Source organism: Quercus robur, chromosome 5 (genome assembly GCF_932294415.1).
Source record: "Quercus robur chromosome 5, dhQueRobu3.1, whole genome shotgun sequence".
NCBI lineage: Eukaryota > Viridiplantae > Streptophyta > Magnoliopsida > Fagales > Fagaceae > Quercus > Quercus robur.
In genome coordinates, this window is record NC_065538.1 from 17,235,407 (window position 1) to 17,261,226 (window position 25,820).

The 25,820-nt window shown below is 34.1% G+C and overlaps 1 pseudogene; it reads left to right on the forward strand.

Moving 5' to 3' along the window:
* The first annotated feature begins 2,106 nt into the window (after positions 1 to 2,106).
* LOC126727908 (putative leucine-rich repeat receptor-like serine/threonine-protein kinase At2g19230) lies at positions 2,107 to 25,655 on the forward strand (annotated as a pseudogene).
* Positions 25,656 to 25,820: the final 165 nt, after the last annotated feature.

Genomic DNA, 25,820 nt, shown 5'->3' on the forward strand with positions numbered 1-25,820 from the left:
CATTGATCTTAGAGAGACACTTATCTGAGAGAGAGAGAGAGAAAGGTTTCGGGTCTTCAGCTTGAGCAAGTTTGAGATATGAGAGAGTTCGAGATGAGAGAGATGAAGATATGGGAAAATAAGTAAATAAATAACAATGAGAAAATAAAATTTTATGGGCAACGATGAACATGAACAATCATGTTCTAGTGAAGAACACATCTTCGAAATTATTTTATTTTTTAAAATCAAGTTTAGAATTTTATTTTAATTGTTTTTCTTACGTGTCTTTTTTAATATTTAAAATTTTGACGTGGCATGGGTGATGAGTGCCACAGTGGATTTTTAATAATATTTTTATTCCACTGTCAGCCACCTTAGATATTTTCGTCTGTTGGGTGATGGAGAGGACCTAAATGCTAGGCGTTAATTGGTTTATGGACTAAAAGTGGTAAAAATAAAATGCAGGGACCAAAATGGAAAAATTGCAAAATATAAGGACTAAAAGTGCATTTACACCTAATGGTAAGAAAAAATAATCATGAAATGATTCATAAGTTTCAATTCCTCTCACCCCCACCTACAACAACAAGAATAAATTAAACGGAAATTTTATTTAATAATGGACAAAGGTTTTTCTCCAAACACCCATTACGTAGCTGTTTATAAATTCGTTCACGTGCACAGTTCGCTAAATCATATGACTATCTAGTAAGTTATATTACTAAAAGTACACTAAGATATTCTTTTGAGTCATCACATGATGAGTTAAATTTTGGCAATAAACAAGAGTAAAACTCTCATTTATTGCCAAAAATGACTTAGAGCATCAATAGCAGTGGAACTATTTTTTTAGTTATTTGGCACCACAAAAAGTTACTTTATCTATTTTACCTACTCATTTTACAAAACATCCTACAGTAGTGGATCTATTTTAGTTTTCAACACAATAAAATAATATAAACACAACAATAAAATATTCATCATATACAACATCATCATCTCTATCTTTTTCTCTCTCTTCCTCTTCGTCTCTCTCTTCTCTAATATAGAGCAAGCAAACCACCACACCACAGCAACAATCACACCACGACAATCACACTACAGTAACAATCACACCACGGCAAAAATCACACAAGCCACAATCCAATCAGACCACACCCACGGCAAAAACAAAAACCCAGCACACATACACAAATCTAGCACAAACTCAGCGACGATGGGGCTCGGGTAACAGATTGGCGATGGGGCTTGGGGAGATAGGGTCTCGGCTCGCCAGAACCACTTAACCCGCGCTCGCCAAAACTGCTCGACTCGTGGCCACTAGAACTGAAGGCTGATTGACTCGAGCACCACCGCGGTCGGCGAGCTCGTTGGCGAAGTAGAGAGGAGATGAGGGAGGCACTAGAGGAAAAAAATGAGAAGGAAAAAATAGAAGAAAGAAGAGAAGCCAAGCTGGAGAGAGAGAGAGAGAGAAAAAAAAGAGAAAAATTTAATGAGAGAAGAGAGAGAAATTTAATAAAATATATTTTTTTTAGCTTCTTGCTATAGTGCACATTCATTTATGGATGTGAACTATAGCAAGAAGCTAAAAAAATTTAGGTATGCCTCCACTGCTGCAGCATGCATTTTAGTGTTTTGGTAGAGCTAAAATAGCTATATTGCTATTTAGCTCCACTGCTACAGGTGCTCTTAGGCCCTGTTTGGTGAGTGAGTTCTAATTCACATTTTCACATACTTTTTCACCCACACGTATATTAAAAACACTCAAACAATATAACTCAAACTCCTCTCCCAAACACCCCCCTTAGTGTTTGTTTGGATCACTTTTTCGTTAAACGCGTTTGCCTTTTTGCCTTTTTTTTTTTAGCTCAGCGCCTCCCATGAACAGTGCAAATAGGCCCATGAATAGTACAAATAGGCAAATAAACAGTACTAAACAATAGTGAATAGTAATAAACCGCAACCGAAAAATATTTTTTTAATGTTTTTAATTTTCAGCCAAATAAATGTTATTTTTGCTAGTTTTTTATATATATATATATATATATATATGTGTGTGTGTGTGGCACTCGCAACCTTAAAGGATCACTCATTCTCGTCTATATAACATACTAGCTAGCATGAACAAAAATTTGCTGCGAAAGACCAAAATGAGTGGCGCATCAAATCTAAAAGCACGGCTCCTCTTTGTTATAGCCATAACTTTTCTTGGCAACTCAATACTAGCTGCAAGAAATAATCAGAACGCTGGAGGAAAACTTGATGAAATTCCCGGTAAGTACTTCTTCAAATTTTGGTCAACCAACATTTCTATCTTCGTCTTCTTCTTCTTCTTCTTCCCAATCTTTCTTTGGTGTGCTTGCCAAGTTGTTGTGCATATATGCATGCTTTTTCTTGGACTCTTTGGTCTCTTGCAATGGAGCCAGCAATTCATGGGGACTATTTGTTATAGAAAAGTTTGCAGTGATTTTATACTTAATACAACCTTCTTTTTCCTCGAGCTTTGTTCTTCTTAGAAGCTGTATTCCTATGATTAAAATTACTCCACTTCTTAGACAAGCTTATAAACTTCCCCTTTCATGTATTATATATATTTTACGGGGAGGTGGTGTTTGTTATTCATCTCATCTCATAAAATATAAATATAGGCAATCTAAATGAAGTGTTGTTTATTATATTCCCTTATGATGAAAAAAAAAAAAAAAAAAGGCATTTTTTCCTCCTAGATTTCTCATCAAAACATGCCCGCTATGTATAGAATGTGACCTTAGTCAATGAGTTTTGATTTTTTTTTTTTTCCTCTGAATAAGAAATTCATTATTAGACATTTACAACATTCACATTAGTGGTTGTATAATAGAAAAAACTGTCAAATTTACACATTTTTCTTCCAAAATCAACCCACAACATCTAAAGACTGTAAAGTTATATTTTTGCTATAGTAATCATGTAAATATACATGATTACAATAGCTTTGTATCCTAATATTTTATTAATTTCCAATTATTTCATCTCTCTCTCTCTTCCTCTCTTCTTTTCACTGCTCTCAAATAAACCCAGCCACCACCACCACAAGTCACAACTCAGATCATCCTATCATAAAACCTGATTGACCCACCAACTGGAAAACCCAAATCAAACCCAACGGTAGCTCAAACCCATCAACCCAAACACAAAATCAAATCCAATTAGCAACACAAAAAAAGAAGAAGAAGAAGAAAAAGAAAGAGTGCAACCTGAAGAAGAAACAGAGAGTGAGAGGGCTGAGAGGAGAAGCTTTCAGAAGAGAGAGAGAGTTTTGATGTGGGTAGGAGAAGAAAAAGAAACAACAGAGAATGAGAGAGAGACAGAGAGCTAAGAGAGAAGGTTTTTAATTGAAAAGGCAGAAAAAGTGTTCTGATTAGGGTAGGGGATATAATAAAATAAGAAATTATTATTTAAAAAAGAAAATAAATTGAATAATAGACTTGGGTATTTTTATAAAATGGTAGTGCAAAATGGAAAAATAGGTTCTTATGTTAAAATTAACAGAAAATTTTAGACAAACTAATATAAATGCTTTTAGAAAGAAACAAGGTTTCACACGTCAATTAATAGACAACTGCTACTTACAACTACACAAATAATATTGGGTCAAGAATTGTGTTGTGTGTAGTATATTTTTCTTATCTTTCGGTTATAAGTTATTATGACTTTTAAGTAGAGTCTGGGATGTACCTTTGTGTTAGACCTTGTTGAAATTTGATTGTTGAATGAAATCTAAAACTGGCTATAAACAAACTTTCTTTTATTTCCTAATTTCAAATTGAAAAAAAAAAAAAAAAAATTCCTCTTCAGCTTGATTTTATGGCCAAACTCTCACCACCTCTATTACTGTTTTGTATGGCTCACTATTCCTCCAATCGCTCTCTATTTCTTTAACTGGAATTTGAGATTTTTTTTCCTCATTTTTCGATCAAAGTTTGTGTATAGGTTGATGTGTACTAAAGATTTTGGTGTCTTCAAGTTAGTGTTGGTGGGGAAAGAGGATTCTGAGAATCTGAATACAGAGTTTCTGTTTTTTATTTTTTATATTTTAGAGAAGCGTCTCTCTTTCTGTTGCGGTGGACTCAGATTTCCTTTAACATTGGGCTTTTAAGAGCATTAGCACTGGGACTTTCATATGCCATATCTAAAGAAAATTTGGCATTTCAAGTCTAAAAGAGTCGGCATCTGGAATTGTAAAACTGAAGAATTGTAAAAAATTTTAGAATTGTGCTAGCACTATTGTATAAATTTAAATAATATTTTATTCTCAAGTATCTCTCTCAACTCCGGAATGCTCTCTATCTTTCTCAACTCTCTCTTCCTTCTCTCTCATCTACTCTCTCCTCTCTTGAAACCCAAACACCATCCTCCTCCTAACATCAACATCACACGTCACAGTAGTTCATTTTTTTCTGGTGGGTTGCGATCCAGGTCATGTTTTTTTTTTTTTTTTTTTTTGCTGTGACTGGTGCTTAAAGGAAGAGGTGGGTATGGCTGGGTTTCTGGGTTGCTAAGATTGATGATGGGTTTGGTGGAGATCGGCGTGCGTGGTCACTGGGTTTGGTGGAGCTCGGCGTGGGTCACTGTGTTTGGTGGAGATCGGCGCGCTTCCGTTGCCTTCTCTTCCCGGAAAAGCCAAAATCTTACCGTTGAATTTATTAGCTCCGCCGCTCCATATCACCAAAGGTTTGCCCCACCCGAAATCGTTATCGTACATCGGAAATTTCGGCGAACTTCCCATCGTTATCATTGCATCGTCGAAATTCCACAACGGAAAAAGCCTCGGCTATCTCTCCTAGTCCTTGACTTTGCGACGCATCGTTTCGTTATCGTGCACCATTACGTTTTTGTGTAAGCTCACTGGGTTTGGTGGAGATCGGTGTGGGTCCGGTGTTGCTGGGTTTCTGTTGTGACGTTGGGTTTTATTTTATTTTTTTTTTATATTTTTTTTATGCGTTTTTGTTCCGATGGGATTTTGGTGGGCAGTGGTGGCGTGGTGGGCATGGTGGAGGCACGGTGGTGGTGACTGGGCAGTGGAGGCGCGGTGATAGAGGTTGAGGGAAGGGGAGGAGAAAATTAGGAAAAAACAAAAAATGGAAAAATATATTTTATTGTGTAGGTATATTATTTTAATGAGTAGAATAAGAAAATAAAAGTTAGAATGCTGGATGTATTGTAAAATGGTATTGTATAATTAATAAAGTAGCTTTTTGGGATGGTAAAATGGGATAAGATAGCATTTCGGGATGTGGATGCTCTAATGAGGATACCTATTGGAACTAGGCATATGGCCCAATGCCCAATCTATTGTGAAAATTGGGGATCTATCCATTTCACTTTAAAAGTTTAAAGGCAAATTACAACTTATCCACTTGACCGAAATTTAAAGTATCTTCTTATGATTTGAAATTTGTCACTTTACCCTTTTGTGGTATGACCAGAATTTCACGGATGATGGACATATGTCCATCACATTAAATAGGAGTAGTTGCTTTAGGGGATCTTGTCTGGTTGCTTTAGCATTTCATCCTTCACCTACATATTTGAGCCTTTGCTCCCATTGTAATGCACTAAAAATATTAGAGAAACATTGAGAGCAAAAGAGAAATGTGTTTATCAATTTTAGAAATGATATTTTGCAATGGATGACCACTAGACCATAAGCAATTTAAATATAATATCATTCTCATATATTATTCTCTTGCTTATATGTATTTCCTCTATTTTACAACAAATGTGTTTTTCTTTCCTTCTTTTGCTGAATATAAAAGTCATTAACAGACCTGTACAAAACAAGGATGTCAATACCGTACCGGAGGCCGTACCGGTTTGGCCACTGGTATGATATATTTCAGATACCGGTTAATACCGGTGTATCGTTTCGGGTTTACCGCTATTTTTTATATTTATAAATATATATATATATATATATATATATGTATGTATGTGTCTGTGTATATATATATATATATATATATTATAATAAATATAAAAGTTTACCATAAAACATTTCCTCAATTCAGAACTAATTATTCATGGTTTTAGACTTTAGTATCAATTAAAAGGGAAAAAAAATAAAAAAATAAAATAGAAAGCTTAAAAGTTACCATTGCATACTAAGAAAACAAATAATACTAATAAGTTAATACAAATAAGTTACCATTCTGTCCTAACAAAAATTCAAAAATTACAAAACTTAAAAAAAAAAAAAAAAAAAAAAAATTTTCTGTACCGGCCGGTACCGGTATTGCCCGAAATTGGCCGGTACGGCCGGTATTTTTTCCGGTACGAAACAGGGGGTCGAGTGTACCGAATTGCTGGCCGGTACGGTATATTCCGGCCGGTACGGCCGGTACGGTACGGAATTGATAACCTTGGTACAAAAACAAAACCTCATACATCAATCAATAGACAAGTCTGCTTGCAGCCACATAAATAACATTGGGTAATTAATTAGGGTCCTATTAACAGATGGCCCTAGGAAATTTGTTAATAGATTATTCTAGAGAAGTTTTAATATCATTTTCATGAGAAATATAAAAAGCTTGCAAAAATAAAAAAAAATGAATTGCTTTTTTCTTTTCCTCATCAAAAGTTTCTAAATATATTTTCTAAACCAATGCTTTTAGGAAGTTGACGAGAAAATCTAAAACTAATGATAACAAACTTCCATTTATTTCCTAACTTCAAATTGAAAATTTTTTCTTTCTTAAACATGATTTTATTGACTTTAATAAGTCTTAGAAAATGTTTAAGGCTTACAAGTATTACTATATAAATGATAAAAATTACAAATTGATGTAGTAATTAATGTGATTGGTAGATTTCAATCACTCATAATTTGATTTTTACATAGCAATCTTTGTTTCTCTCAGGGGAGTGATTTTAGGTGGACAATAGTCCACTATGGTAGTCTCTCTTATGTCTCTTTGACTAGCTAGTCACTGATATTGGTCATCAAATGGTGAAAATTTGTTACACATAAGGTGTGATGTCTCAATTCGATTGATTGTGTGATATGTATGGGTGTGTGATAAGTCCTATATCGGGTATTTACTAGGTTGAACTGGGTTTTATTAATAAGGAGCCTCAATTGTGACTAGTCCTTTTGAAGTATAGTACAGATGTGGCTAGTGCTTTTCCTTGGGTCGTTACATATGGTATCAGAGCCGGCCCGGTAACCCTGTGTGGGCTTAGAGACACTATCCCACAAAGTGGGCCCTAACGAGGACGTTAGGAATTTAAATGGGGGAGTTTAAATGTGGGTGTGTGATGAGTCCCATATCGGGTATTTATTTGGTTGAACTAGACTTTATTAACAACTACAAGGAGCTTAAATTGTGACTAGTCCTTTTGAGGTATAACGCAGATGTGACTAGCGCTTTTTCTTGGGTCGTTACATAAAGAGGCTATTTAGATTTAGAAAGTGACAAAATTTTGCTACAAACTTAGTTGTAACCTAAGACTACAACTTTCATTTAAAAAAAAATAAAATTAACATGTCTACATATTTTAAAAATCTAACCATTGAATTGCAAGTTCTTTATTAACACACATATCAAATTTTGTGTGGCTACAAAATAAATTTGTAGACTAAGACTACAACTTTAATTAAAAATAAAAAAATTAATATGACTACATATTTTGAAAATCCAACCGTTGAACTGCAAGTTTTTTATTAACACACATATCAAATTTTATGTCAATCAGATATTATTTACTATATAATTCATAAACTTATTTTGAAAAAAATACACTTTTGATCTCTATATTTTGGGCAAACTCTCATTTTGGACTCTAAATTGATTTTGCACCAACTTTTGTCTCTAAAACCAAAAAATGGTTTTTATTTTGATCACTGCCATTAATCCACTAATAGAAAAATCTTACTTGACATACGGAGTATTCTATTTGCTGCACAATAAATATTGACATAGTTAATAAAATAATAATAAAATATTTTGATTGACATTCTTTAAATGACACATCAGTATTTTATTTTTAAATACTTTTTTAAAAATCACGTCAGAAAATTTATAATAAAAAAAGAAATTAAATTAAAAAAATTTTAATTTTCATTATTTTTTGTAAGAACATTCCAACTTGTTCTTCGTGTTCTTCTCATATAAAACCCAGCAATCAAGAACTCAAACAAACAAAAAAAATTAAGAAGAAAAAATTAAAGTAAACACTAACAGGGAGAATGAAGAACAATGAACCCAATCCAATCATCAAACCCAAATCTACTCAAATTCATCACAATCACCTAGCACCATCAACACAACCCAATTGCCCAAATTAATCAAATTTCAGAGAAATCATCAAACCTCAGAGAAAACCCAATTCAACACAAACCAATTGCCCAGCACCATCAGATCCACTACAAACCTCAGAGAAAACCCAATCCAATCAACCCAAGCCAAAATCATCAACGAACTCAACTGACCAAAGAGAGACCAGATACAAAAGCACCAATCGACCCACACCAACAACAAACCCACCACAACTAGTGAATCCAAACCAATCCACAACCACCACCACTTGGGGTTCACAACACCACAACCACCAACCACCGATCCGTTTTTCACAACACCCACCAGCAAGACTCTAAAATTTTCTCATTGTTTTCTCCGCATCAAGACCCTATGGCCTCCATGATAAAAACCTCGAAGATCAGCCCCTTCATCTACTCGCCGTTGGTTGAGAGAGAAGCCACGACCACGATGCATGGTCAGATCGGGTGTAAGGTTTTGAAGGGAGATGAGATTTTGAGATTAGAGAAAGTTTGAGTTAGTCAGCGGTGCATGGTGGAGAAGAAGGCCGAGCCTGTGAGCTCCGGCCATGGAGCTACAGTGGAGAGAGAGAATTTGAGATCAGAGAGAGATTCCATCCATAGAGGGTGAAGAGAGAGAGAGAATTAGAAATAGAGAAAGTGTAGAGATTTAAAAAAAAAAAGTTTTGATGACTGATGAATAAAGAGTAAAAGAAAAAGAAAAAGAATTAAAAAGATAATATTTTTTGTTTTTTTAAGAAATAATTTTAATTAAATTAGATTTAAGTTTTTTTTTTTAATTTTAATTTCTTTTTTTAATAAATTTTTTGTGACTTTTAAAAAAAATTAAAATGCTGATGTATCATTTAAAAAATACCAACTAAAATATTTTCTCATTATTTTATTAGTCACGTTAGTATTTAAATAGGACACTTCATCTGTCACGTAACATTTTTCTGTTAATGGGTTAATGGCAGGAACCAAAATATAAATGATTTTCTGATTCCAAGAACTGAAGTAGGTGCAAAATCAATTTAGGGTTTAAAATTATTTTAATGTTGAGACCAAAAGTGTATTTTTCCACTTATTTTTTTATGCATAATTTTATACTACAAAAATGTGTAATTTAAAAAATTGATTGATGATCTAGCTATTGATCTTTAAATTTTTGAAATTTTGCAAATATAAAGTATTTAAGAAGAAAATGTAATTCAATGGTAGATTTAACAAAATTCACATCTAATAAGAAGATAGTGAGAAAAGTTGTAGCCTTAAATTACAAATTATAACCAAGTGTGTAACCAAACTCTCCTTTAGAAAGTTGTACTTCTCCGTTAATAATTGAATTCTATTTACTTGTGTCTTTTAATTAGTAAACACTACAAATTTGATATATAAAAAAAATGGTTAACATCTGAAACTTTTAAATAAAACAAAAACCAACGGTTTAGCCTTCACATACTGTTTTGTAATAGCATGGGAGTTCACAAGGTAACAAAAAGGTAGGTGTTAAATCAACAAGCACTCAACTATATTTGAAGCTTAAGCTGTTTGATAGCTTATGTCTTAAGAATTTTGGTGCCTGTTTTGTTGCTGAAAAATAAGGGGTGTTCTGAAACTCATATTGGAACCTTATTTGAGGAGACCATGTTGATTGCTTATGTCTAGTTTCCTCTCTTTTTTTGCAAAATTTCAAGGTTTCATTAGCATTGACTGTGGCGGTGATGAAGATTACATTGACAAGGACACGGGAATTCCTTACAAGTCAGATAAAGAATTGATAGATAATGGAATAGTTCATACAATACACTATGATTCATCTGTAAATCTTAGACAGTATCTAAAGAAATTGAGAAGTTTTCCTCAAGGAAAAAGGAATTGTTACACCCTGAGACCGGAACAAGGCAAAAACAATAATTATATGATCAGGGCAAGATTCTTTTATGGGAATTACGATGGCAAAAACGAGACCCCTGTATTTGACCTATATCTTGGGGTTAATGTATGGCTAACAGTGGATGAAGCAGATGCATTTTATGATGTTATTCATGTTCCCTTGACGGATTTCATAGAAGTGTGTCTAGCAAACACTGGAAATGGGGTACCCTACATTTCAGCATTGGAAATACGGCATTTGGACAATTTCATTTATCAAACTGATGGCAGGGCACTTGCAAACATAAGGAGATATGACATCGGCAGTACAACTAAATCAGTAGTCAGGTGAATCAGTTATACCATTCTGAGCTAAAAATTAATTTGTCCAACCAAGTCCAGGATCTCATATTTGCATCATGTTCATTTTTCTTTACTTTCTACAACAGTATTTCTTTCTCACACTTAATATTAATCTTCAATGACATGGCTATAACTTATTCCATTGCATATGGAGAATACTATGGCATGCCTTTCATTTTATGACAACTCTGACCTCAATCAGGATTATCATCTTTACGGTTATATGTTCTAAAACCTTAATATGGTTAGAAAATGAGCTCATCATCCAGTTGCATCTTATAATTTTTTTCCCATGGCAACAGTATTTCTAATTTTCAAGTTACCTTTTTCATGTGCATCAATTATAAAAGCACTCAAATACCTATTAGTATATTAATATGTCAGGTTGTTCCAGTATCATCTTGTTGCAACACAATCTGAAAAAGTATTCTCCCAATTAGGTATCCAGTTGATGTCTATGATCGCTCCTGGGGATTTTTTAAATATGATGATAATTGGATTCCAATCACCACAGACTCAACCATACATTCCCAGAGCACAGATAATGCTTATAACATACCAGATGTAGTGTTGAGGACTGCTGTCAAAACACAGAACGCTAGCATTCCCTTGAACTTTTCCTGGAATCCACCAGATTCTCTTTCAAAATGTTACGTTTACTTTCACTTTGCTGAGATTGAGAAGCTTGAAGCTGGCCAGCAGAGGAAATTGAAAATTAATTTGAACGGCGAGCGCTACCTGACAGAGTCTATTAAACTTGATTATCTAAACCCACAAATCATAGTCCAAAATGATCCACCAATTAGTGGAGAGCAGCTTCACTTTTCAATTTATGCAGCTGAGGGGACTAAGCTTCCTCCAATCCTCAATGCTGTTGAGACTGCCGTGTTAAAAGAGCTGCCAAATAAACCAACTGCAACAGATGATGGTATGCTTTCTTCTCTTTTCTATCTTCCTTGTAAGGATTATGCTCAGTTTGTGGCTTCCTTGTATGAATTTGAGACACTTCCAACTGCTGAACAATAAGACTTCTAGATAGCTGATGGTCTCATTTCATTACTTAAACAAGAGGGAGCCTTTTATAAATGGAACATATTAGCTTTAAAAGCGATGATAATTTCTAAGATTAGGAAGGTTTGATATAGACTTGTGTTCCATTAAGAAGAGTTCGCAAAATGAACCTTTTAAGTTGACAAGTTTTTGTTCTGCAAATTTGTTCAGAGCCACCACACTTTATATGTAAATAGTTATGTATCTATCATTGTCAATGTAGTCTTTGCAACTCCCATATCTTTTTTAATCTATCCATGCCAAAATAGAATACGGCCATACATGTTCATTAATTAACTGCAAAAGAAATCTTCAAGTTATTTCAATTTTTTGATGAAATGACACAATATCATGAGTTGCATTGTTATTGTTCATCATGGAATTTGCAATTGTAGGTAGTTTGTTTTGAACATCATGCATGCTACATTCAGGAAATTCACCATCAGACAAAGGCATATTTGTTCAACTGCTGCATATTTACTCAACAAAAAAAAAAAAAAAAAAAAGGCTGCTAATTTTGGATCTGACTATCACATTTCATATTTCTGTTTCATTTTGTATTTTGAATTCACCCACCTCTCTCTTTGACTTTCTTTATGAATGATCATCTATGAATTTTTTTCCCCAATTAAAAAAAATAGTTGAAACTATCATGGAAATCAAGGAACGGTACAGAGTGACTAAAAACTGGCAAGGCGATCCATGTGTCCCAAGTGAATTCTCATGGGATGGTTTGAACTGCAGTGACAAAAATCCTCCAAGGATCATCTCACTGTAAGTGCACTTCCAAAACATCAAAACTTGTGTTGTGGTTGTTAGAAGAATTGATTAAATAATTAAATTTACCATATCCTAATAGTGGTTTGCTCTAGAATTTCAATCAAAATATCATCTAATGGCAAAAGATTCTCATTAACTTGGAGGCATCACATAAAATGGATCCTCATTGTACTTAAGATGAAAATATGATGCTTCATTATAGGAAATGGGACAATGGAACATGCTCCTTTCATATGTAATCAAAGAGGAGGAAAAAAAAGTTCTGTCATGCTTTCAAATATTTAACTGAATGAATGAATTTTGACATTCAAACATATACTGCCTCCCCTGGTTGGTGGGTGTCAACTAATTGCATGAGAATAATTTTGTTTAAATAGCAAGTTATTTTTCAAACAATGGCAACAGCTCTTCCTTCTTTCATAATGACAAACAGGAACTTGAGCTCAAGCAATTTGACAGGCGTGATTGCAACTTCATTCTCCAACTTGAAAGCACTGCAGTCCTTGTGAGTCTTAATTTTATTTGTGATTGATATGTGGCATTCAGTTACTATAAAATAATGCTAGCTTGACATTGGCTGGTCCAGCAACACCATCTGCCAGCTTGAGATTACCAATTGGCTCATGGATGAGGGATCCTTAATTGCCGATGGTGTTAAAGCAATTAAAACAATTATTTTAGCAAATGTTGGGACCCACTAGGTGTAGCCGAATTTGAAAGCCAAACCCCTCACCCCATAGCCGTAGACTCGAAGAGGCGCCGACAAAGTACAAACCGCCTTTTAGAGACACGTTGTTTCGGTGAACAAGTAAAAGCGGTGAGAGATATTTCTCTTTTTTTGGGATTTGATCCCAGGAATATTCACTTGGAAAGTGATTTATATGCAAATGTTGAATATCAAGTCATCAAAAAATTAAAACAATTATTTTAGCGTAACAATTATGGATATGTTTAGCTAAATCCTTCCTAATTCCTTTTTCAGGGATTTGTCATACAATGACTTAACTGGGTCACTGCCAGAATTTTTGGCACAATTGCAGAATTTGAACACCCTGTAAGTTATTGTTCTTTGATCTTAGTATTGTAAACGTTAATTTTGGGAAAGGAAATTGAAGTGATCTACCTAACATTATCTTTGCAGTAATTTAAGTGGGAACAAGCTCACAGGTTCTGTTCCTGAGGTTCTTCAGAAAATGTCTAGGGATGGGAAATTGGTCTTGAGGTTAGCTTATTTTCCTTCCTCCAATATTTCATTCTCTTAAAAATTCTAGTTTCATTTTGTCATTTTCTTTTGATTTTTATATTTTCTCTTTTACATGCGGCTTCTGTACATGCTAAATACTTAAAAAAGTATATGTTCACTTGTTCACTGATTTGTAATACAATTTCTTTTATATTTCCAATGTTAATTTGTATTTCATGATGACAACACCATCCATGTTTGATAATATACTTACAATGGCATATTACCCTGATGCACTTTATGCAAGTTTCGGCGAAAATCCAGATCTTTGTCTGTCAGATCCATGCAACAGAAAGAAGAAAAAGGTGTTCGTTATTCCAGTTATTGCATCATCAATAGCAGCAGTCCTGGTCCTTCTATTCATCTTTAGTGCTCTGGCTATCTATAGAATGAAAAGACATGGAGGTAGTTCTTTATTTTCTACTTTTGTAATTGTCATCACAATTCGCTGAGGTGAGGTTGTTTACAAGAGATGTAGTACCCAATCCTAGCTAGTCCTATTTTTCCTGTGGTACACCCAAGCCTTAATGAAAATTATGAAAATAAATTATAGAATCAAAGAAAATATAGAAAACACTAATTAATTTTCACCAGAGGCCGTTGTGACCAAGCACACGATCATGAAAGCATATTATGCAATTGATTGACAATTGAATACATCCAGGGACACTTTAACATGTGAACGAGTGGTAAATGCGCTCATTCTCCGCAATAATAATTACATACTTGAGATGACCTAGCCCTTTTCCTTGTGTCCTTACAAGGTGGATTTGGTTACACATTCCCAAGAGTTTATTTGCACCCTGTCTCTAGGATAGGTGGACTTCGAATTTAATCCTAGTAACGATTCTGTTTAAGATGACCTAGATTTGAGGACACAAACACGAGAGAATTAGAACATAAAAAATACATATTCCCACACAACCCACAATATTTTTTAATATAATTCTACAATCTACATGTTACAATTATGAAAATAGTCCTTCCTGTAGGTATGGTTACCAAATCTAGTATCAAATCACAGAATCAACAGTATAGCTACTCTGAGGTTGTGAGCATAACTAATAACTTCAAAACCATCATTGGGGAAGGAGGATTTGGAAAAGTGTACCTTGGAAAACTGAAAGATGAAACTAAAGTTGCTGTTAAGCTCCTCTCTACTTCATCATACCAAGGAGGTGCTGCTAGTCTTTTCAATTAGTTTGAAAATTTTATTTTAAATTGAAGCTGTGATGACACAATGCATGCAGCTAAAAGATTTTCATCAGCTAAATTGTAGAACTGGTTTTGAAATATAGGCACGACTCTTGATGATAGTTCATCATAGAAACTTGGTTTCTCTTGTTGGATACTGTGATGAGGGTGAAAAGAAGGCACTCATATATGAGTACATGGCTAATGGCAATCTGCACCAACATTTATCAGGTATTTACCATTTTTCTTCAAAGGAGCTTCATTCTTTGACTCACTATAAGTAACCTTTATCAAATCAAAAACATGATTAAGTGTGGGGCAAGCCTGTTAACAAAGTGCAACTCATACAAAATGCATAGGTAGTCCCATTTTGCTTGCTCTTAGCATGAAATTGTAACTAAGTCTTGCGCCTTAGTGAAGCCACTAGGGTGCTATCTAAATATAGTAGAATGTGGTGAGGCAAAAAAAAGGTTCCAAAAAAAAAAAAAAAGGATGAAAAGCCTGAGAACTATCCAGAGACATTTACTCTTTTCATGATACACCTATTTGAAACATCAAACCAAATTAAAACAGACCAAAAAGGGGAAGGGTGAGGTGCCAACTAGCCAATCTAAGCTTTATATAACTGAAATGCTGTTGCTGTTTCCTATAATTGGGTTTAGGAATGTTATGTCTTATGAATGATTGCAAAACCAGAGCTATTTTCAATAACAATTCAGCTGAAAGAGAAAAATTGATATGTTTTGACTGCAGTTACAAACACAAATGTCTTGACATGGAACGAGAGACTTCACATTGCAGTGGATGCAGCACATGGTTTGCAAATTAATCAATTACATGATTTTTAATCATCAATATTTTTATAATTGATTTTTTTTTTCTTGAATAAAAGTTTACGATGGTTTTCTGATGGAGTTGCAGGGTTGGAGTAAATACATAATGGTTGCAAGCCACCTATAATCCATAGAGATTTGAAACCTTCCAACATTTTAATAAATGAACACATGCAAGCCGAGATAGCTAATTTTGGGCTGTCTAGAGCCTTTGCAACTGAAAGTGACTCTCATGTGTCAACTCGCCCAGCTGGCACATTGGGATACCTTGATCCTGAGTAAGCATTTAGACCTACTAATGGAATTTGCAACACACTAAGCTTTTTATCTAAAATTTTTCTACTTAAAAATGTTTTGCATGTAAGGATCACCACATTGAATTCCAAGTTCTCACCGCATCCAAAATTTGTAAAATTTACAACTTCTCTTAATTGCATAGAATTTTTCAAATGTTTTGGTTTTTTTTTTTTTTTCAAGTACATCTTATTAATATTTGGATGAACATATCACTTTCTTAACTAGTGGGAGTTGTCCAAAGCATCCGAATTCCAATTGCTATTAATGATTAAGTGCAAATAGGATATAATGGTAGAAATAACCAGCAGAATTAAATCAAGCTATGGATTTCTTGTTTTTATCTAATTACTTGTGTTTTATTTACAGATTTCAAGCATTTGGAAACTTCAATAAGTGATGTCTATAGCTTTGGGATTATTTTGTTTGAGCTAATCACTGGCCGCCTTGCAATACTTAGAGGCCCTGTGAGAAACAATCACATACTTGATTGGGTTAATCCTTTGATTGAAAGGGGTGATGTTCAAAACATTGTTGATCCAAGATTAGAAGGGGAATTCAACACTAATTCTGCTTGGAAAGCTATAGAGATAGCCATGTCATGTATACCATCATTAGCTATCTAAAGGCTAGACATGAATCATGTGTTGGCAGAATTGAAGGAATGTTTGGCTCTAGAGATGGCTTGGGGAAGAACTCAAAGGATGGAAACTGAGGGGAATAAAACAACTTCGAGAATTCCTTCCAAAATGACCTATTTGGAGTATGAATCAGATATAGCTCCCCATGCTAGGTAGTAATACAACAAAAGAAGAGTGTTAATTGTGTCTTGTATAATATATAACGAGTTTGTATCACATTAGAATTTTAAGAACTTTTTTTTTTTTTTTTTTTGGTTTGTTGATAATTTGATTGCTGATACAATAAGACTTTAGAATATTGGTGATGTCCCTTTCAGTAATTAATAAGTGAGTCTTTTCTAAATGGAAATTCTAGTTTAAGTTGACATAGTCATATGTGATTATAGTTTCTAAGCATAGGAAGGTTTGATATAGAGCTTTATTACATCAAGAATATTTTCCAAATGAGCCTTTGTCTGTTGCCAAAATAGAAATCAAAAACTTTAGTGCAGTAGTTTAAGTTGAGAAAACCTTGTTATGAAACTTTTATTAGAGCCACCACACTTTTAGGCCTTGTCAATAGTTTTTCATCTATCAATGAAATCTGTGTTACTCCCATGAATTTTATCTCTCCATGCCAAAATAGAATAGGATCATACAAGTTCGTTAAATAATAGCAAAAGAAAATTTCAAATTATTTCATAGCTTTCATGAAATGGCTTGGTATCATGACTTGCATTGTTGCTAGCCACCATAGAATTTGCAACTGTTGGTAGTTCACTTTGAACATCATTAATGCTACATTCTAGAGAAATTCATTATCATAGCAAAGTCATATATGTTTCAACTTCTGGAAATGTTGGATATAATTGTGACTTTTCATCTTTCTTCTTTCTGTATGATTTTGTATTTTGAATTCACCTGCCTTTCTGTCTACCTTTCTTTTTATTTTTTAAAAAACTACAGTTGAAGCTATCATGGGCATCAAGAAAGTATACAATGTGACTAGAAACTGGCAAGGTGATCCATGTCTCCCAAGTGAATACTCATGGGATGGTTTGAAATGCAGTGACAACAATCATCCAATGATCATCTCATTGGAAGTGAACTTCCAAAACATCAAAACTTGTGTTGACACAATACACATGCTGTGATATTTCAATTAATATATTGTCTAATGTGAAAAAAAAAAATCCTCCTTAACTTGGAGGCACATAAAATGGGCCATCATATTAACTGATATGAAAATATGATGCATCATTTTAGGAAATGTGACAATGGAACAGACTCCTTTCAAATTCAACTAAAAAATATGGTTCTGTCATACCTTCTGATATTTGACTAAATTTGTTTCATATTGATGGAATGTTCAAACACATCTCCTCCCCAAAAATAAGAATAATTTTGTTTTAATTGCAAATTATCTTTCAAAAAATGGCAATAACTCTTCCTTCTTTCATTATGACAAACAGGAACTTGGGCTCAAGCAATATGACAGGGGAGATTGCAACTTCGTTTTTCAATCTCAAAGTAATGCAGTCCTTGTGAGTCTTAATCTGAATTGTGATTGATATTTAGCATTCAGATACTATACAATAGTGATAGCTAGACACCAGCAGGTCCAGAAACACCATCTGCTAGCTTGAGATTACCAATCAGCAGGTAGATAATGGAACCCTTAATTGCCGAAGGTGTTAATGCTTGGAGAGTGTATTTGTGGGATTTGATTTCAGGAATTTTTACTTGGAAATTCTATATGCAAGTCATGTAGTTGATTATCGGGTTGTCAAGAAAAGAAAACAATTGTTTAGCTTAACATCTGTGCATCTTGCTAACTCCTGTTTCAGGGACTTGTCATACAATGACTTAACTGGGCCACTGCCAGAATTTTTGGCACAACTACTGAATTTGAACACACTGTAAGTTGTTGAGCTTTGATCTTGGTATTGAAAATGTAAATTTCAGTGAAGGAAATTGAGGTGATCTGCATAACAATATCTTTGCAGTAATATAAGAGGAAACAAGCTCACAGGTTCAGTTCCTGAGGCTCTTCTGCAGAAGTTTAGGGATGAGAAAATGGTCTTGAGGTAGCTTATCTTCCTTCCTCCAATATTTTATTTACTTAATATTCTAATTTCATTTTTTCACCTTCTAGTGTTTTCTCTCTCTTTCTTTTACAATTATAACTGCTTTTTATACATGCCAAATACTAGAAAAAGTATATGTTGTTCACTAATATGTAAAATCAGATTTCTTCTATTTTTCCAACATCAATTGAATTGCAAGATGACAGCACCATCTATCTATGTTTAATAACTTACTATGGCATATTACCTTGATGCATTTTATGTAAGTGTTGGCGAAAATCCAGATCTTTGTATGTCGGTTCCATGCAAGAGGAAAAAGAAAAAGGAATTTGTTGTTCCAATTGTTGCATCATCTATAGCAGCAATTATGGTTCTTCTGTTCATCTTTTGTGCTCTGGCTATGTATAGAAGGAAAAGACAAGGTACTTCTTTCTTTATTTTCTGATTCTGTAATTGTTATCACAATTCACTGAAGTGAGGTACAAGAGATGTAGCATCCAGTCCCAGGTAGTCCTATTTTTCCTGTGATACACCAAAGACTTTAAGAAAGTCATGAAAATAATGTATAGAAATTGAAGAAAAATACTGTGAATATTAATTAGTTTTCACTAGTGGCTATCGTGACAAACCACACAATCAAGACCACTAATAATGCAGCTGATAAAAAATTTTGATTACATACATGGACCATTCAACATGTGACTGAGTGGTAAGTGTGCACATTCTCTTCATGCAATGCAAGGGTATGAATCATGTTTCAGTTGTTTTGTACCTAACTTTATGATGTCAGTGGGATTTATTTTTCTGAGGATTGCCATCCTGGGACTGTGTGCTGATATGCTATTTTGCTTGACCAAAAAGATAATATTAATCACAGTAATTCTTACATACATGGGCAGGTTGTCAACAGTTCAAATAGTCACATGGGATCTCAAGTTACACAAAAGAATAGTTAAAGAACACTTGAATCTTTCCTTCACAACACCGCTGAGTTTATATATATAATACCGCACACCAGGTCCATACCTATTGTCACCTAAAATTGCCAAATAAATAAATAACAATCCGGTCACTGTGCCACACAGATTATTAACCATATCATCCCAATCTCCTGTGGTTTTGTAAAAGGTCTTGTTCTAGCCTTCTTCAATTCTGGGAATTCAAATTGAGAAGGCGAGCAAACTTGGGGAGATCACTTCATACAATCTTGAGCCCATGCTGACCATATAAATTTGGACAACTCTTCTTGATGTGCAAAATAGAGATGAGCATACAATCCAGAACCTCCTCTAGCTTTACCACTGACAAAATATCATGGAGAAACCTCAACAATACCGTGTGAGATGAAATCAATTTGAGTACACAAACATTAGAGATTAAGAAAAGCATAAAAAATACATATTCCCACACAAGGTTCAAAATTTTTTCAATAGATTTTGCATTTTTCAATTGTGCAAATCTTCCTTGCAGTAGATATGGTTAACAAATCCAACATCAAATCAAAGAATCGATGTTATAGCTACTCAGAGGTTGTGAGCATAACTAATAACTTCAAAACCATCATTGGAGAAGGAGGATTTGGAAAAGTGTACCTTGGCAAACTGAAAGATGAAACTCAAGTAGCTGTTAAGTTGCTCTCTAATTCATCAAACCAAGGCTATAACAAATTTCGAGCAAAGGTTAGATTGAATTTTTGACTACTTCAAAATGCTAATTTAATTTTGAAACTATGATGGCATGAAGCATGCAGATAAAATACTTTTATCCAATTAAATTGGAGCATTGTTTTGAAATACAGGCATGTAACACCCCAAACCCATACCAAGGATTTAGATGCATAACCTATCTTATAAATAATCAACAATAATATAATGGAACAGAGCGTAATTAAATATCCACAAATTAACTTCAAATAATCAAAATCTTTCCTATGAAATCCATAAAACAAAGACTTTAACAAGAAAGTCTCTAAATACAATCTCAAAGAGTTCCACAAATGCCAAACTTACTATCCTAAGAAAATATACTAAAACAATCCATCAACTAACATAGCTCCAAAAGAAATCTTCAATCCATGTCTCCAATGATCTACTACCAAAAGATATTCCACTGCTCTAATCTGAAAGGGTGGAGAAAGGGGGGTGAGCTAGAAGCCCAATAAGAGACTACATAACATGAGGATGTCTTTCAAAACAAAACATTAGTATCATTAAAAATATAGTCTTTACAAAACATTTACTATATAGCTTTAACGGTAATATAATATATTCTATAAAATTGTTAGAAAGAAAACATTTACAATAACATTGTAATCAGTAAATAAAATAGTAACCACTTTAATTGGCCAAAATGCACTAGATAGGCAGAAACAATTTAATATAGTAATAAACATTTTTTCCACTTGTAACAGCCAATAACAATAAAACAATAATTTGATGTGGAAAACATTAAACATTAGCCAGACAAAGACATAAGTTGCTAAACAAGTGGTGGGTGATCCCCATAGGGAACAATAACACTAACCTCAAAGAGGCAACACTGGCTCCAAAGAGCAAATGATAACACTACACAACACCACAATAACACTACATCGGCCGAAGACCAACACTTAACCCTGTGTTGGCAAAGGTCGCAGACTGTTTAGCTAACCGTTTGAAAACATTTTTACTATATTACATTTTTGCCAATATTAATCATATATCATATAACAAATACTTTCAAAAAAATATAGTTTTGAGTCATTCTTTAACATATACAGTTTCAAAACAATATATAAGAAATAATAAAATTCTAATATGTATCATGCATAGACAATGGTATAAGTTTTTGGAAACTTCACTTTTGCAATATTATATATATATATATATATATATTTACCAAAAATATATATAAATATATACGTCTTGAGAGACGTCATATTCTGAAGTCCACTTACATCTAGTTGCTAATACTCGTAGTCTAGATCCAAAATCAAATGAGCTTTTCCTCCACACCTAAAAGTAAAGGAGTAACATAATTATATAATTAATCCACCTTGACGTATACCATAAGGATGTAAGGGACACTTCCTAATAATTTTATGCTTATAGATCATATTATCCCACCTTACATATACATGGCATCCAATAAGATTCCTACCCGTAAGACATAGAAAGGATGCTATAGGTTTACAAAGTTATTTCTACCCGTAGGACCTAGTAACCTGTATCATGCAATGACAATAATTTAGAAACTTGAAACAATTATATAGATTACAAAAGTTATGAAGCTAGCACCACTACCAATCTACGTAAATCCCAGCAACAAAACATCTACTAGTGCTTAACCTATGTAGGATTTGATGCTACTCCACGTAAATATATGAGGATATGTTTCAAAATCAAATAAAATAATCCAAGTCTAAAATACACTTCCATGATAACTTCAATTCCTAAGCAACTGTTAGTATAATTCCAATATTTTCAGGCAGCCTAGAGATGAAGCTTCCTTAATCAAATATGTTATCACTAAGGCGTGCATATATTGATGTTTACCTCAATATAACGAATTTGCTGGCTGCCCCTAGCAGTTCCACGGTCTTCTATCCCTTCAATTTTGAGAAACCCTAATTCTCTTCTCTTAATCTTTTATACGCTAACCACTCTACCTTTGACGTGATTGACTTAAAAGACCCAATATATAAACCTCTAAAATAACACTCCAATTCAGTCTAGGAAGATCAATCCGACTCCAATTGGTACTCTTAAATAACACTCCTACTTGGGCTAGAGTTTGAGACCCACTAAAACTTAAATAAGCTTCCAAGACTTTAATTCCCCATTAAACTCAAATCAAGGTTGTTTAGATGGGCTAAAACTCTAAAAAATTCCATTAACACTTAAACTCCTAATCCAAATAGGTTTTAGTCTCTTATCATTTTCCTTAACTGATAAGGAGACTAAAAGTTTAATGTGAATAATCCACAAAATAACTCTCACATTACATCTTTTATTTATTTTCTTTGTAGATATCATAATATAAAATAATATCACCTTCAAAATAAATTAAATAATTCATCAATTTCACTTTAGAAGCAATAAAATTAAATTTAAGTGAGGCGGGTGTTACATTCTCCCCCTCTTATAAAATTTTCGTCGTCGAAAATTCAAACATACCTCAATTTACTAGTGCTTCAATCTTAGTAAGGTCCATTGTAATATCATTGCTAAAGACCATATGTCCTAAGAACACCACTTTATTCAACTAGCACTCACACTTTCTCAATTTAGCATGCAACCTCGTCTCTTAAAATTTGCAAAACAATCCGAAAAAACATCACTTAATCTAACCAAATGTCAATCCTCATCACACACCCACACACATCACACAATCAATCAAATTGGGGCATCACAATTTCCCATACTTAAATCCCTAACGTCCTCATTAGGGCCCAATTTGTGGGGTAGTGTCTCTGAGCCCCCACGGGATTACTGGGCTGGCTCTGATACCATATGTAACGACCCAAGGAAAAGCGCTAGCCACATCTGCGCTATACCTCAAAAGGACTAGTCACAATTGAGGCTCCTTGTAGTTATTAATAAAGCCTAGTTCAATCCAGTAAATACCCGATGTGGGACTCGTCACACACCCACACACATCACACAATCAATCAAATTGGGGCATCACAAGGCACAACTCTTAATTTGTGGGGTAGTGTCTCTGAGCCCCCACGAGATTACTGAGCTGGTTCTGATACCATATGTAACGACCCAAGGAAAAGCGCTAGTCACATCTGCGCTATACCTCAAAAGGACTAGTCACAATTGAGGCTCCTTGTAGTTATTAATAAAGCCTAGTTCAACCTAGTAAATATCCGATGTGGGACTCATCACACACCCACACACATCACACAATCAATCAAATTGGGGCATCACAAGGCACAACTCTTAATGATAGTCCATCATAGAAACTTGGTTTCTCTTGTTGGATATTGTGATGAGGGTGAAAAGAAGGCACTTATATATGAGTTCATGGCTAATGGCAATCTACACCAACATTTATCAGGCATTTACCATCTACCATTTGTGTCCAAAGGCTCTTCATCATATGACACAGTAAGTTACCTTTGTGGTTTGATCAAATTAAAAACATGATTTAGTAGAGGGCAAGCTCCATAACAGCACCTATAGTAGTAGCTAAGCATATTAGAATCTGAACAGTCTTTTCCACTATTAGTTATCTCTATCAAATCAAAAGAATGTTGGCTTGAGCAATGCACCAAACAGGTGCAATTCATACCAGATGTGTATCAAGTCTTTTCCATTGGGTAGTCTCATTTTGCCTAATCTTATCATGAAACACAATGAATACTGCCTAGGAAACTATAACTAAGTCTTGCCCCTTAGTGAAGTACCTACGGTACTATACTACTATCTAAGCATATTAGAATGTGGGTATGACCACTATCCATAGGCCCAGCTAATATTTTCGTGATACACCAATACAAAACATAAGAACAATTAAAACAAACCAAAAAAGAGGAAGCGTGAGGTACCAAAAAACCAATCTAAGCTTAATTAATACATAAAAAAAATGCAATTGCTATTTCATATAATTAGGCTTAGGAATGTGTAGTTTGACTAAAAACTCACAAATATTATTAATTTTCTTGCAAAATTGTGAAATCAGAGCTATAACATCCCAGCTTAAAGAGAAATTGATATGCTTCGGCTGCAGTGACAAACACAAATGTCTTAACTTGGAATGAGAGACTTCTTATTACAGTGAATGCAGCACATCGTTTGTAAACAAATCAACTACATGATTATTCATCTTCAATGTTGTTGGATTTTGGTTATAAATATATTAAGAATAAGTTACCAATGGTTTATTGGTGGGTTTGCAGGGTTGGAGTATCTACGTAATGGTTGTAAGCCACCTCTAACCTATAGAGATTTGAAACCTTACAACATTTTATTAAATGAACACATGCAAACCAAGATAGCTGATTTCGGGCTGTTTAGAGCCTTCGCAACTGAAAATGACTCTCATGTGTCAACTCGCCCAGTTGGCACATTAGGATACCTCGATCCTGCATAAGTGTTTAGGCCTGCTGATTTGTGTGTGTAGATATATATATATATATATATATATATATATTTGGAGTTAAGAGTGAATTTAGGTATCATTATGTATAGAGGTTATAGTGGAATCTGCAACATACTAAGCCTGTTATCATAAAATTTTCCGCTACTTAAAAATATTCTGCCTTTAAAGAGCAAACATTGATTTCCAAGTACCCAATGCATCAAAAAACTATAAAATTCACAAATTTCTCTTAATTGAACAAAATTTTAAAATTCTGTAGTTTTTACAAGTACATTGTATTATATTTTTTAAGCACAACTCACTTTCTTCACCAATGGGAGTTATATAAAGTATCAGGACGCCAACGACTATTATTTAAGGCTCAAGTAATGAAAGTAATAACTAGTAGAATTAAATCAAGCTATGAATTTCTTGTATTTATCGAGCCACATGTGTTTTACATGCAGATGTCAAGCATCTGGAAACTTTTATAAGAAAAGCAATGTCTATGGTTTTGGAATTATTTTGTTTGAGCTAATCACAGGCCGCGCTGCAATAGTAAGAGGCCCTGTGAAAAACAGTCACATACTTGACTAGGTTAATCCTTTGATTGAAAGGGGTGATGTTCAAAACATTTTTTATCCAAGATTAGAAGGAGAATTCAACACCAGCTCTGCCTAGAAAGCTATAGAGATAGCCATGTCATGCACACCATCTTATGCTATCCAAAGGCCATACATGAGTCATGTGTTGGTATAACTTAAGGAATGTTTGGCTCTAGAGATGGCTTATGAAAGAACTCAAAGGATGGCAATTAAGGGAAATTTAACAACTTCAAACACTCCATTCAAAATGACCCATTTGGAGTATGAATCAGATATTGTGCCCCATAGTAGGTAGAATTTTTATTTTTGGATATTTGATAGGTGGGACAGGGAGCATTAGAACTTGGACATCTTTGTTGAAAACACTAGAAAGTATCAATTAACCTATAAAACTCGCGGCCCATATTAGGTAGTCATCAAATAAAAGATTAGTGGTCAAGTGTTCTTTGTATGCTATATGACTAGTTTACATTACATTAGTATTTGACGAACTTTCTTATATCCTTGTTTTGTCTCTTGTTCAATGAAA